The sequence below is a fragment of the Cherax quadricarinatus genome, unplaced genomic scaffold, assembly GCF_038502225.1.
Source record: "Cherax quadricarinatus isolate ZL_2023a unplaced genomic scaffold, ASM3850222v1 Contig2498, whole genome shotgun sequence".
Lineage (NCBI taxonomy): Eukaryota > Metazoa > Arthropoda > Malacostraca > Decapoda > Parastacidae > Cherax > Cherax quadricarinatus.
Genome location: NW_027197524.1, coordinates 43,695 through 59,885, shown reverse-complemented (window position 1 = coordinate 59,885; position 16,191 = coordinate 43,695). Strand labels below are relative to the sequence as shown.

At 38.3% G+C, this 16,191-nt stretch overlaps 1 long non-coding RNA gene across 1 annotated transcript; it reads right to left on the bottom strand.

Annotated features, from left to right (window-relative positions):
- Positions 1-9,618: 9,618 nt before the first annotated feature.
- LOC138851871 (uncharacterized) lies at positions 9,619-12,008 on the bottom strand. The gene is made up of 3 exons (XR_011391465.1): positions 11,356-12,008; positions 11,214-11,273; positions 9,619-10,307 (listed from the first exon to the last, which is right to left on the bottom strand). It is a non-coding gene; the product is annotated as an uncharacterized lncRNA (long non-coding RNA).
- Between the last annotated feature and the right edge of the window lie 4,183 nt (positions 12,009-16,191).

Here is a 16,191-nt window from a genome sequence, read left to right as displayed (position 1 = left end):
AACTCTATCCGCTCATGTGTCAATCCCACTCAAATGCAACCCGTCTCACTGAAGTATTTATCTAACCTAAATTTGAAACTACCTAAGATTTTAGCCTCAATAATGCAACTAGGTAGACTGTTGCACTTATCAACTACCCTATTTTTAAACCAATAATTTCCTATAGCCTTTCTAAATGTTAACTTGTCTATATTTGAATCCATTACTGCGGGTTCTCTCTTGGAGAGATATCCTCAAGACTTTATTTATACCCATCTTCCACTTGTACACTTGTATCATGTTTACCCTCATTCTTTGTCTTAACAAGTGAATGTAATTTAAGGGTCTTCCATCTTCGTTCACGAGGAAGATTTCTAATGCTACGTATTAATTTGGTCATTTTACGCTGAATGTTTTCTTTTTATTTATTTATTTATTTATAATTTGAGCACACATACGAATTTATGTGCATTCTGCAACGTGGAGACCAGAACTGAGCTGCATAATCTAGGCGAGGCCTTAATAATGGAGTATAAAGTTGTAATGTAGAGTCCAATGACTTTATGGAAACAGTTCAGGACTGTTTTCTGAAGCAGTGTGTAACAGAGCCTACCAGGAGTAATAATTTGCTAGACGTAGTCTTGCCAAATAGGGGAACATTCGTAAATAATCTGGAGATCACCGAAGAGCATGGCGCAAGTGATGACAGATCCATCACTTTTAGCGTTAACCAGGAATACAATGATAACCATAATATGGTAAAAATGCCGATTTTCGTTCTGCCGATTGTAATGGACTCGGGGAACACCTGTCAAATCTCGATTGGGGTTATCTAGGTAATGATTTTATTGATGATGATCATACTTACAGTTATGAAGGGATCTGCATTTATGATTTTTTTTCTTAATAATGTACACCATGATAAATTAGACACATGTGCAACTCATATGTCTAATTTATCAACATGTCGGTTCTCTGAACCATTCATCTACAAATGTACATCATGCTCAGAGTATATATACATTCCCCAGAGAGAAATTAGGTCTAATAATAATGATCCCAAATGGATTAACAGGAGGCTGAAGCATCTATTAGGGGAGAAAAGGGGAATTTATAGGCGCATCAGAAGAGGAGAGGTTAACCTTACTGACCAATATGTTCAGCTTAAAAGAGAAGTAAAAAAAGGGGATTAGAAAGGTTAAACGTGACTATGAAATTAGAGTTGCTAATGAATCAAAGACTAATCTAAAGGGGTTCTTTCAAGTGTATAGGACAAAGGTGAAGGAAAAAGTAGGACCTCTGAAAATTGGGAATGGACAGCCAACGGATAACGAACTGGAAATGCGTTCCTTATTTAACGAGTCGTCTTTGTCAGTTTTTACACAAGAAGATGTAAATGAGATTGCAGTAATTAACAATTATTTAGTTCCCGATGAATTTAGATTAACTAATATTAGTGTCATGAGAGACATGGTAATTAAAGAGATAGATAAACTAGAGCAAGATAAGTCCCCGGGACCCGACGAGTCGTTTTCCAGGGTACTTAAGGAATGCAAGATGGAGCTTTTCCAGGCATTAACGAGTGTGTTTAATGCGACCATCCTTACCGGTGTTGTGCCAGAGTTGTGGAAGATGGCTAATGTGGTTCCTATATTCAAATCAGGGGATATGTCCACTCCTTCAAATTACCGTCCAATAAGCCCGACATCTATAGTGGGCGAGTTGTTATAATCAATTATAGCTGACATTATTAGAAGTCACCTTGAAGAGCATAATTTGATTAATGAATCTCAGCATGTTGCAACCCCTGAATGGGTTGCAATGATTATTATGTATATATATAATTATTACCTTTTCATATAATTTTATGCTGCTTATATTTGTGATAATAGCTAAATCGTGAATATATTGCTTTATAATATTATTTGACGTAGTTATGTTGTTAGGTATGATGTTACATATTATGTGCTCAGTTCAAGTCTTGATTGTATAACTACTGTAATTATCGCTCCTTGCTCGTTACTCTGCCGGCTTCTGTTTGTGCTACAGCTGTCCACGGAGCTATCGCGTGATCGAGGGAAGGGGGGTGTCCTCACCTCGCCTGAAGTATTCAGTCTGGTCTAGACTCGCTGGGTGGTGGTTGGACGTATTCCAGACAAAGTGCCTAAATCTCCCTTATAGGCCCTTGTTGGAAGATCTTCTCTTGTCTCAATATTGTTAGTTCTGGAGACTGTTCACAGAACACTGTATAGACTTTGTGATTTTCGACGTTGTACTGAGGTTGTGTGTCTCAAAGACACTCTGAGCAACTCAGGTCCTGAGCTGTAGCTTCTGACCTAACTTTTACTGGTATCTGTGTATTATCACAGTCGGGGATTTTCTTACGCTGAACTTAGATTCAGTAGTATGGGGGTTTTGTGACTTTTGTGGAGGATCTGCTGATGGTCCCTACTTTTGTCATTATATTATCTCCTTGTTCCTGATTCTGTGTCGCAGTTGCTTGTTATATTGCTATTGGGCTTAGCATTCTTTTTGTTGTTCAAGCAGACTGTTCTGATTGCCAGTTGGTCAAGAAGTTAGTTTATTTGAGGACTTTGTCAATCACTTGTTTAAGTCTAGTCGAGTCGTGAGACATAGCGAACTACTTAGAGCACTTACACACATACACACTTACTTGTACATCTTTGTAATATCTTATTAAATGTTAATGTACCGGGGGGTACTTAAGAATTATAAATGCGATATGTGCTTTCAGCACAATAATACTGTACTCGAGAGAAGTGAGTGATATTATTTTAATTACTGTGATTATTATTAATTTAATTTAATTTGATATACGCCTAGACAACTTAAATAATAAATTTATAAAATTTTAATTTCTCTAGTTAGTAGCCTACCAGTTGTAATCCTGAAGCACTACTGAATCATACTGAATTCTAATGGATAATTGGAAAAGGATACTGACTAATTGTTACGAAAACCCAGTAACAGGCTGGATGCTAGAAGGGCAGTCCTTTCTAGTATTCACTGGAGATCTCTAGGCTTTTAGAATCGCGCTTTTTATAACACAGCATGGGTTCATGAGAGGTTGTTCCTGCCTGACAAATTTACTAACATTGTTCAATAGAACATTTAAAGCAGTGGAGAGTGATAAAGAATATGACATTGTTTATTTGGGTTTTAGTAAAGCCTTTGATAGAGTACCTCACAAGAAACTCTTAAGAAAAGTGGTAGCTCATGGTATAGGAGGTAAAGTTCTAGCATGGATAGAGGCATCGCTTACCAATAGAAAGCAGAGAGTTACCATTAATGGGGTGAAATCTGAATGGGGATTAGTCACTAGTGGCATTCCACAAGGATCATTTTTTATTATCACACTGGCCGATTCCCACCAAGGCAGGGTGGCCCGAAAAAGAAAAACTTTCACCATCATTCACTCCATCACTGTCTTGCCAGAAGGGTGCTTTACACTACAGTTTTTAAACTGCAACATTAACACCCCTCCTTCAGAGTGCAGGCACTGTACTTCCCATCTCCAGGACTCAAGTCCGGCCTGCCGGTTTCCCTGAACCCCTTCATAAATGTTACTTTGCTCACACTCCAACAGCACGTCAAGTATTAAAAACCATTTGTCTCCATTCACTCCTATCAAACACGCTCACGCATGCCTGCTGGAAGTCCAAGCCCCTCGCACACAAAACCTCCTTTACCCCCTCCCTCCAACCTTTCCTAGGCCGACCCCTACCCCGCCTTCCTTCCACTACAGACTGATACACTCTTGAAGTCATTCTGTTTCGCTCCATTCTCTCTACATGTCCGAACCACCTCAACAACCCTTCCTCAGCCCTCTGGACAACAGTTTTGGTAATCCCGCACCTCCTCCTAACTTCCAAACTACGAATTCTCTGCATTATATTCACACCACACATTGCCCTCAGACATGACATCTCCACTGCCTCCAGCCTTCTCCTCGCTGCAACATTCATCACCCATGCTTCACACCCATATAAGAGCGTTGGTAAAACTATACTCTCATACATTCCCCTCTTTGCCTCCAAGGACAAAGTTCTTTGTCTCCACAGACTCCTAAGTGCACCACTCACCCTTTTCCCCTCATCAATTCTATGATTCACCTCATCTTTCATAGACCCATCCGCTGACACGTCCACTCCCAAATATCTGAATACATTCACCTCCTCCATACTCTCTCCCTCCAATCTGATATCCAATCTTTCATCACCTAATCTTTTTGTTATCCTCATAACCTTACTCTTTCCTGTATTCACTTTTAATTTTCTTCTTTTGCACACCCTACCAAATTCATCCACCAATCTCTGCAGCTTCTCTTCAGAATCTCCCAAGAGCACAGTGTCATCAGCAAAGAGCAACTGTGACAACTCCCACTTTATGTGTGATTCTTTATCTTTTAACTCCACGCCTCTTGCCAAGACCCTCGCATTTACTTCTCTTACAACCCCATCTATAAATATATTAAACAACCACGGTGACATCACACATCCTTGTCTAAGGCCTACTTTTACTGGGAAATAATTTCCCTCTTTCCTACATACTCTAACTTGAGCCTCACTATCCTCGTAAAAACTCTTCACTGCTTTCAGTAACCTACCTCCTACACCATACACCTGCAACATCTGCCACATTGCCCCCCTATCCACCCTGTCATACGCCTTTTCCAAATCCATAAATGCCACAAAGACCTCTTTAGCCTTATCTAAATACTGTTCACTTATATGTTTCACTGTAAACACCTGGTCCACACACCCCCTACCTTTCCTAAAGCCTCCTTGTTCATCTGCTATCCTATTCTCCGTCTTACTCTTAATTCTTTCAATAATAACTCTACCATACACTTTACCAGGTATACTCAACAGACTTATCCCCCTATAATTTTTGCACTCTCTTTTGTCCCCTTTGCCTTTATACAAAGGAACTATGCATGCTCTCTGCCAATCCCTAGGTACCTTACCCTCTTCCATACATTTATTAAATAATTGCACCAACCACTCCAAAACTATATCCCCACCTGCTTTTAACATTTCTATCTTTATCCCATCAATCCCGGCTGCCTTACCCCCTTTCATTTTACCTACTGCCTCACGAACTTCCCCCACACTCACAACTGGCTCTTCCTCACTCCTACAAGATGTTATTCCTCCTTGCCCTATACACGAAATCACAGCTTCCCTATCTTCATCAACATTTAACAATTCCTCAAAATATTCCCTCCATCTTCCCAATACCTCTAACTCTCCATTTAATAACTCTCCTCTCCTATTTTTAACTGACAAATCCATTTGTTCTCTAGGCTTCCTTAACTTGTTAATCTCACTCCAAAACTTTTTCTTATTTTCAACAAAATTTGTTGATAACATCTCACCCACTCTCTCATTTGCTCTCTTTTTACATTGCTTCACCACTCTCTTAACCTCTCTCTTTTTCTCCATATACTCTTCCCTCCTTGCATCACTTCTACTTTGTAAAAACTTCTCATATGCTAACTTTTTCTCCCTTACTACTCTCTTTACATCATCATTCCACCAATCGCTCCTCTTCCCTCCCGCACCCACTTTCCTGTAACCACAAACTTCTGCTGAACACTCTAACACTACATTTTTAAACCTACCCCATACCTCTTCGACCCCATTGCCTATGCTCTCATTAGCCCATCTATCCTCCAATAGCTGTTTATATCTTACCCTAACTGCCTCCTCTTTTAGTTTATAAACCTTCACCTCTCTCTTCCCTGATGCTTCTATTCTCCTTGTATCCCATCTACCTTTTACTCTCAGTGTAGCTACAACTAGAAAGTGATCTGATATATCTGTGGCCCCTCTATAAACATGTACATCCTGAAGTCTACTCAACAGTCTTTTATCTACCAATACATAATCCAACAAACTACTGTCATTTCGCCCTACATCATATCTTGTATACTTATTTATCCTCTTTTTCTTAAAATATGTATTACCTATAACTAAACCCCTTTCTATACAAAGTTCAATCAAAGGGCTCCCATTATCATTTACACCTGGCACCCCAAACTTAACTGCTACCCCTTCCTTTTCTCTAACTCTAGGATTTATCTCGAAGTATAAGTAACAGAAGTCCAAAAGTTATTTTATAGCTCTATACATCACTAGTGAGACCTCATTTGGTTTATTCTGCTCAGTTTTTTTCTCCTTATTACAGGATGGATATAGATTCATTGGAGAACATGCAGAGAAGAATGACTAAAATGATTTACTGTGTAAGGAATCTCCCGTACGAAGATAGACCTAAATCTTTAAAATCTCCACTCTCTGGAGAGACGTAGAATGAGGGGAGATATCATTGAAGTGTATAAAAGTGGATGACGGGCACGAACAAAGGAGATAAAGTACCGAGGGGTATGGAACCCGGTAAGAACCAGAAATAATGGATTTAAGTTGGAAAAATTTAGATTTAGAAAAGACATTGGTAAGTATTGGTTTTCTAAGAGAGTTGTGGATGTGTGGAACAAATCTTCCCAGTAGGGCGATCGAGGCTAGGGACCTTGGGTAGCTTTAAAAAGAGATTGATAAATATACAAGTGGGAGGGGCTGGGCTTGATTGGTGTCATTGGGTAACTGAGTAATTTCTTGGTTAGAGGTTGTTCTTATAAGGAACTTCCTTGCATGGGCCAGTAGGCCTTGTGCAGTGTTGCTCCATTCTTATGTTCCTTATGTTGTTAATAATAACCTCTGAATTTGTGTTTCCTACACTTGTCGATAAATCCTAGTAATCCGTTTGCCTTATTACGTACACTTAGGCATTTCTGTGTCGGTTTAAAGTTATTGCTTATTGTAACCCCGAAGTCCTTTTTGCAGTGTATGTGGCTAAGTTGTACATTGTTGAACTTGTTATGGACACTCCTGAGCTTGAGAACCTTGCATTTATCTACATTAAAGTGCATCTGATACTTTTCTGACCAGTTATTGAGTTTGTGTAAATCCTCCCGAAGTTCCTCGGTATATAAGTTTGAATCAATTATCGTACTTATTGTGTCATTGGCGAATTTGCTCGTTTCACTCGTAATTCCCTCGTCAAGACGATCGATATATACGTATTATGAAGAACAACAACAACGGGCCCAAGACCAATGCCACTTGTTATATCTTCACTCAGATTTAACCCCATTCATGGAGAGACTGTGCTTCTTATGTGTGAGCCATAACTTGATCCATGAGAGCACTTTTCCCCCATTGCCATGAGGTGCCAATCTGTTTAACAGTCTCTGCAACTGTTTGAAGAGATAAATTAAAAATATTAGTTGATGAATCACAGAGTTCCATTTTGCATTCCTCAAGAACCCTTAAAAGAAGTTCATCATGTCCCGGTGACTTATTTTGCTTCAGTCGGTCTATTTTTTCATAAACATTTCAGTAGTGACTGTGATGTTATATAATTTATCTTCTTCAGGCCATCTATAAAAATTAATTACTGGGATATTGTTAGTGTTTTTCTGTGTAAAAACTGAGAGAAAATAATTATTTAAAATGGAGCACATTTCATTGTGTTTGTCAGTAAGATGCCCATAGTTATTTTTAAGTGGACCTATCTTATCTCTAACTTTTAACTTTTTTGGTTTTCGAATCTTTAGCAATTTTAAATTCATAGTCACGTTTAGCTTTTCTTATCCGCTTTTTAATGTCCCTCTTAAATGTCAATGTACCGATTTGTAAGATGACCCTCACCTCTTTTGATATTCTTATAAATTGTTTTCTTTTGTCCTAAAAGATATTTGAGCCTATTATTCCATCCATTTTGGATCATTTGTACAGTGGTCCCTCAATTATCGTTCATAATCCATTCCTGGAAATGGGACTATTATTGAAATAGACAATTTTTGAATCAATTTTCCCCATAAGAAATAATGTATAAAAAATACAATGGGAAATGATGAATGAAACATTAACAGTATTCACTAGGACCACCTTGAAAATCAATCTAGTCGTTACTCGCAAAGTGGAGAGACCACACAGGCTTGGAGCTTTCTTTGGAGCCATGGTAGCTTATTTTTAGAGTACTTGCAAACATTAAAATGAGTGGAAACTTCACTCAGTGGTAAAAATGTCCCGGACAAACTACTATTTGCAAGTCAACGTATGAAAAGCGAGTCCACGTTTATACGAAAATACACCCTACGATTAAAGATTGCCGAGAACTACGAAAAGCGAGGGACGACTGTACAACGTTATCGTGCCTCGTATATGGCACGCCGTCCGTCTTTGCAAACCGAGTCGTCGGCCAGTGAGGAGAGGCCATACAGAGGGGGGGGGGGGGCTCTTGATGTAGGGAATTAGATCTACGTTATTGAAACTTGGGCAACACGCGACGAAAACATGCTCCTTAATGTACACCAAAAATGAAAGAAATTGGACCATAAATAATAGTTTGTCAGCTATTAAGCTTTTCCCCCTTTTACTAGTCTATTTTCGTACGATTTTTACGGTTGTAATGGTCGCTGTGGTGGCCCTATAAATCCAACAACAGTGTCACCACAAGTAGGCACAAACCTAATGACATGGTATTTTATTTATTCTGTTGTACCCTTTTCCCATCCATCATATTCTTATTCTGAATTATGCAAAAAGATGTTTGACATCAAGTTTTATAGAGAATGTATTCGTATTAAAAATCCTGGTAGCACACTTTTTCAGACGAGTATTGTGAAAGGGGTGTGGGGCTCGTCTTTATGGCTGGTTACTAACTTCTTTTTTCAAAGTGCAATGTGAACAGACTGACTGAAATTTAAAATGTATAAAATCAACTAGGGTTTCTTATAAAACAAAGGGACTCAAATTATTTGTTGTCACTATGATTCAAAATGTGATTTGTAACAAGTCATTTTTTATTGAATAAAATAAACAACAATGTTTTTGCTCAAAGCACTTTGACCATTTCCTTCATTTTCATGACTAGTTTTCTCTAAATGACGTTCAAACAATAATTTACACTTGTTCAAGTTAATAAACATGATTTCAACTGTTTATTGTAAATATTTCTATATTTGTCTTTCCATTAAAAAAACATACTTTGTATATTTCTCTGTAAATGCTCAAAGTACCTAAACTATAATTTATATATTCACACATGACATAAAACCATATTATTCATTTCTAACAAATTTGGATAAACGTTTTATTCAACTTTGTCAATAATATATTCATTTTCAAAAACGGTCTGTAGTTTGGAGTGACCGCGGGTTCAATCCCAGCCGCGGTTATGGTTTAATTTAATATTATTTGAACTATTATTATGACATTTACTTCAAATATTACAAGTTTTGTCCTATTCTATTCAAACACACACTTTAAAAATTAAATCAATCAATCATTGCTAAAAACTACTCCTTTCAACTATTAATTACATTTCTATAACAAATTTTATCTAAACTATCTCAAAAAGATTCTTTAAATTTACATTTCTTTTTTTTTAATTCTAATTCATTTCTACAGTTTCTCTAATTTTAATTTGAAATTTCATTAACTTTTATATACATATTACACCTAGAACAAATCAAAAAATAAATTTTTAATCTGTACTTTTTCGCATTTCACAAATATAACTTTCAAGTAGGAACAAAATATATATAAACTGACTTATTAAACAAATTTATTACATCAAACAACTAACAAACCCTACAACCCTCACATGAGGTTCACCAACATTGCTGAAGGGATCTTCATTTACGGAATTGCATCTATCCTCAACTTCCCACAATTAACCCTCACTACCTTCCAGACATAACCAACCCCCCCCCCTACACTATAATCCTAACACTTCACATTTATTATAATAACTTCTATTTATTGGTATCATGTTTCACAAACAATGTTACTAACCATTTCACAGTGACAAATAAACCCATCCAGAGTACATTAATACCCGGTATTTCCAAAACGCAACCCTCCACGTAATGCCTCAAACACCACAAACATATATAAACTCCCACATTATATATACACTTGCAGTCATATTAACAATGAAAAAAGTCTGGGATGCGACCTTCATCATTAACTCTGTATGTTTGTAGGCATTAGTGAAAATTTGCTCTGGACACCAGCAGTATCTTCACTCTTTCAGTGTTCAAAGTCATTATGGCTTTTACAATGCTCATTCCACAAGTCACCAAAACCTATTATACCTCCCTTTCATTCAATAACTAACTAACTATGAAAAATTATTTTACAAATCATTAAAACCCTCTCTCTAACATGATCTATATAATATGTTAACCCACACCACCACCACCACTGCTGTTGCTGCTACCATACACTTCCAACAACCTGTAAAACAAAAATATTATACTAATTATACTTGACATTTCGGAAAATTTAAATATTTCTCAAATTTTTAAATCTTTACTTAAATAACACATACAAATTAAATTATTTTATAATACCTTTTCAAACTTTGATCAATACTTCATCTATATATTAAACCCTATTTTTTAAATTCATAACAAATATTTAAATAATAGTTACTTCTTTAACCTCTGACCAAATAACTTAATTACATTACCTAATATTACTCGAGTCGACTCCATCCACAGCTACACAGTCAATGACAATATAACCTCACTTTGATTATTATTATAATCAAGGGGGAAGCGCTAAACCCGGAGGATTATACAGCTTTGGGGGCGGGGGGTATGTGGAAGGTATTCAAGCTTAATTCGGGGAATTGTAGCACAAATCCAATTCCCTAAATCAAGAGCCCCTCACCAACATCAAGGAACCTTCCTTGAGGGGACCTCACTTTCAAATACTCACTTGTCCTTATTTCTTAACATCTCTTTACTAAAATCTTTACACCCAACATATTATTGCTTATTTACTTAAACATTTTAAGCCTGCCCATAATAATACTCATAAAAGGCCCTTTGGCATCTTACAAACAACTCACTTTCTTTATTCCTCCATCTATCGTCTTAAAATTAATAACTATATTTACTTAGTGTTTATTTCTTAAATTCCCCTCAAGGAAAGTTCCTTGATGTTGGTGAGGGGCTCTTGATTTACGGAATTAGATCTCTGCTCCAGTTCCCCAAATTAAGCCTCAATGCCTTCCACATCCCCCCCCCCCCCAACGCTATATAATCCTCCGGGTTTAGCGCTTCCCAACATTGTAATAATATTATTTCTAAAATTACATTTTTTTTTAAATAATATTACTTAACTTTTCATTATTACCTTCTCTGTCTCTGCCAAACTCCCAACATCACTACCAATCATCTTATCAAAAACTCTCACCTGCAATAACAAAAAATACATTAATTACTTACCAATAGTCAAAAACATTTCAATACTACAACTAAATAATAACAACACTTGCCTTTCTAAATTAGTTGCTTCAACTCTCTGCCTCAACACAACTCGCACAACTAAATTTGACCATTTAACAAAATCGTCACTTCCATCACTCAACCTGAAACAAATGATAACTTAATCACTTAATATTTTCAGTATTTACATAAACAATTCAACAATAAATACAATGGAACCTCAAAAATCAAATTACTCCAAAGACGACATATTATCTAAGTGTATTTTCTTAAGTGCTTTTATAAATATTTTTTAACGTCTGAAATGGAATAATCGAATTTACATTATTCTTGACGGGAATAAATTCATTCTGTAAAGGTATTAATAGCCTTCTGCACCAAACAAATTTGGATATTTGACGTTCCACTCTACATACCTTTCAACAATATTTCCTTAAACAACTCAAAAAAAAAAAAATATATATTTAAATATATTCATGACATTTCACTCAAAATAATTGTAAATTTTTGAAGTATTAATATCTAACCCACTAATTGACATATTTCTTAAACTGAAAAAAATAATAAATATTTTATTGATCCTACACTACATATATGCCCGCCATTATATCAATAACTAATTAAATATTAAGAACTCAAACAACAAATGTATACATAACTCCCACATTACATATACACTTGATCAAAAATTAATAATGACAAGTCTGGGATACGACCATCATTATTTATTCAGTGTTTCAACCCTAAATTCACAAAAACTTACTTTACTTTCTTCCTTCTGCATCTAAAACTATCTTCATCCTCTCAACAACAACCTCCCTACACGTAGTACCCTTTAAGACTCCTCAAACAATTTACAAAAACATAAAATAATAATACTCAACTTATAACAAAGCAAGTTAGCTAGTAGTCAGTGTCAGTCAGTCAGTCTCACAGACTGACTGACTGACTGACTGACTGACTGTCACTCTTGGCGCTAACACATCATCACATTCCATCACTACAAAACTCCGTCATTGATTCAATCAATCAGCCGCAAACTAGTCACCTTCACAAACCTGAAATTAAAAAAAAAAAAAAATTATTATAACAAATAACTATTTTCAATATTTAAATAAATTTAAACAAAAAATAAACACATTTCAACATTAATTCCTTGTACTCGCTGCTTCTCCCAAACTCACTCACTCGCCCGCCAACTCGTCACAACCTCCACCAACCTCAAACACAAAACCACATCTATTAATAAACAATATATCAAAAAAATTATTTTATATTTTTAAATATTTTAAACTGACGTTAATACACACCTTTCCACAATAACTGCTTATACTCGCTGTCTCCACTAAACTCACTCACATCGTCTGTAAAACAAAAAACATTCTAATACACTGATATTTCTCTCATCAAATCAGTCAATTTTCATATACAAATTATCTAACTTATTCCTATCACATTACTTTAACACTATAAATAACTAACAAACAAATTAATTTCAAAATTACATCAATACTCACCCTTATACCAAAAACTAAATAAATACACTACACATATTAAGACCTCAAACACCACAAATGTATACATAACTCCCACATTACATATACACTTACTCAAAAACTAACAATGAAAAGTCTAGGATGCGACCTTCATTATTTAGTCCGTGTTTCAAGCCTTAATACTCTCAAAACTCAATTTCTTGCTCCATAATCCATAATTATCTTCACCCACTAAACAAAATTATTATTATTATTATAATCAAAAAGAAGCGCTAAGCCACAAGGACTATACAGCGCTGCAGGGCAGGAAGGAAGCGAGGGCATCAGGTGGCAAAAGGGAGATGGATGAGCAACAGGTTACGGATAACAGCGGGGCAGTGGATGGTGAAAGGGTAAAGGGCAGCAAGAGACTGAACCAGAAAGGGCTGAGGGGAGTGCGAAAAGTATCATCAGAGTTTGTGGAGTAAATCAGTCGTTGTCAAGAAGTCAATGAGAGAGTCAGGATTAAAGGAGGGTCCATCAGCAAGAAGGGAAGGTAAAGAGAGAGTAGTAGAACGAAGACGACGTTGGAGGTAAATTCTGCGTGCTCGTTGATAGAGAGGGCAGTCTAACAGAATGTGGCTAATCGATACTGGAACTTGACACTGCTCACAGAGAGGAACAGGGTGCCTCTCCATGAGATACCCATGAGTAAGACGAGTGTGGCCAATGCGAAGGCGGGAGAGAGTGGTCTCCCAACCTCGGCACTGATGACAAGAAGACGGCCAGTAACCTATGCTCGGTTTAATAGAATGAAGTTTGTTACCGAGCAGAGTTGACCAACGTTGTTGCCAACGGGTGCGAAGGTGGGTAGCTATTGCAGCAAAATAGTCCAGAAATGGAACACCTCGATAGGAAATTGGTAGGTCATATACTGCTGACCGCGCAGCAGTGTCTGCCTGTTCATTGCCCTGTACGTCGACATGACCAGGGACCCAACAAAAAACAATATCTTTATGTTTGGTAGAGATACGGCGTAGCCAAAGTTGGATACGGAGAACTAGGGGATGAGATGTATCAAATTTTCGTATAGCCTGTAGAGCACTAAGGGAGTCTGAGACTACTACAAATGATGACACAGGCATAGATGCGATACGAATAAGTGCTGCAAGAATGGCATACAGTTCAGCAGTAAAAATGCTAGCTGAAGATAGTAAATGCCCTCGTACGACGCTGTCCGGAAACACTGCTGCGAATCCGACGCCGTCTGAAGACTTAGAGCCATCTGTGTACACAGCGGTGGCATGAGAATGGGAGTGGAAGTGATCAAGAAAAAGAGAGCGGGAAGCCACCGTAGGCAGTTGAGCTTTCGAGCAAGGGAGTGAGAAAGAACAGACCCGAACAGCTGGAACTTCCCAGGGGGGTAGGGAAAAGTGAGATGCTACATGAACATATAAAGGTGGTAACTGAAGGGAAGACAAGAGTGAATGTAGGCGAAGAGAAAAGGGACGGAGCAAACAGGGGCGGCGAACGAATAAAGAATGTCTACTAATATCGGTGACCATTCTATAAATGGAAGGATTGTGTAGATCGTGAGAGCGTACATAGTAACGAAGGCAATGGGCATCACGGCGATCAGACAAGGATGGAACATTTGCTTCTGTATAGAGGCTCTCAACAGGGGAAGAGCGAAAAGCACCAAGGCACAAACGTAAGCCTTGGTGATGGATAGAGTTAAGGCTAGAGAGAGTAGCAGGAGAGGCCGCGGAATAAATCTGGTCACCATAATCGAGTTTCGATAAAACGAGGGCTGAATGTAGGCGAAGCAGAGTTCGACGATCAGCTCCCCAGGAAAGATGAGCAAGGGTTTTAAGAAGGTTTAGCCGGCTGTGACAAGTTGCCTTCAGAGAGGTAATGTGAGGTTTCCAGGTTAACCGACGGTCAAAGAGAAGGCCTAGAAACCTGACTGTATCACGTTCGGGGATACGGGAGCCATAGAGATACAAAGGATGATCGGAGATAACAGAGCGTCTAGTGAAAGTAATTTGGTGAGTTTTGGTACTTGAAAATTTAAACCCATGTGTGGTGGCCCAAGTGGAAACACGGTCGACCGCATGCTGGAGAGAAACTGCAATAAGGTGACAGTCAGCGCCTGCACAAGCAATAGCGAAGTCATCAACATAGAGTGATGACCAAATATTGGGTGGAAGAACAGAGGCCAAATCATTTATAGCAAGGAGAAAAAGTGTTGTGCTTAGAACACATCCCTGAGGGACACCTTCAGCTTGGACGAAGTCCGGGGAAAGAACATTATTGACTCGAACACGGAAATGTCTGTCAGTTAAAAAGTTCTTAAGGAAGGATGGTAGATTGCCTCGGAGGCCTAAGGAATGGGCCTGGGCCAAAATATTATACCTCCAAGTTGTGTCATATGCCTTCTCAAGGTCAAAAAATATGGCAATAACTGAGTGATTATTCGCAAAGGCATTACGAACATACGTATCCAAGCGTAGTAAGGGGTCTATGGTAGAACGACCCTTACGAAAGCCATATTGACTAGCGGAGAGACTGTTGTGAGTCTCTAAATACCACATTAAACGTCGATTTACGAGGCGTTCCATCACTTTGCAAACTGCACTTGTAAGAGCGATGGGGCGATAGTGGGAGGCATCATGTCCTGTAGTACCCGGTTTGCGGAAAGGGAGAACAATGGCAGATTTCCACAGCTGGGGAAGAACTCCTTGTGCCCAAATAAGATTGAAGAGGTGTAAGAGGACTACAAGGGCTGACCGATGTAAATGTTGTAACATACGAATATGAATGTCATCAGGCCCAGCTGCCGATGATCGGCAAGCTGAGAGCGTTGCCTCCAGTTCTTGAAGTGTAAAAGGCACATTATACTGTTCTTCTCCGAGAGAAGAAAAGTCCAAGGGTACTAACTCTCTGGCAGACTTTGAGGAAAGAAACGAGGGGCATAGATGGAGCCCTCGGGAAATACGGACCAGATGTGTGCCAAGTTCAATGGCAACGTCGAGAGGGTTTGCTATATCAACACCAGTGACCCGTAGAACAGGAGCCGGGTCAGGAGAGTATTTACCACTCAATTTCCTCACTTTTTTCCAGACTGCACTCATAGAAGAAGCAGAGGTGATGGTGGAAACATAGTCTCGCCAACAAGTGCGTTTAGCTTCACGGATGACACGGCGAGCGATCGCACGCTTCTGCTTAAAATCAACAAGTCTCTCAGCGGTTCTATTGTACCGGTACCTGCCCCATGCAGCACGTTTCAAACGTACTGCACGAGCACAAGCAGGAGACCACCAAGGCACGCACTTCTGAGAATGCCTGCCTGAGGTTTGGGGTATAGAATGAGAAGCTGCGGTATAAACTGATGTCGAGAAGATGTGTAGG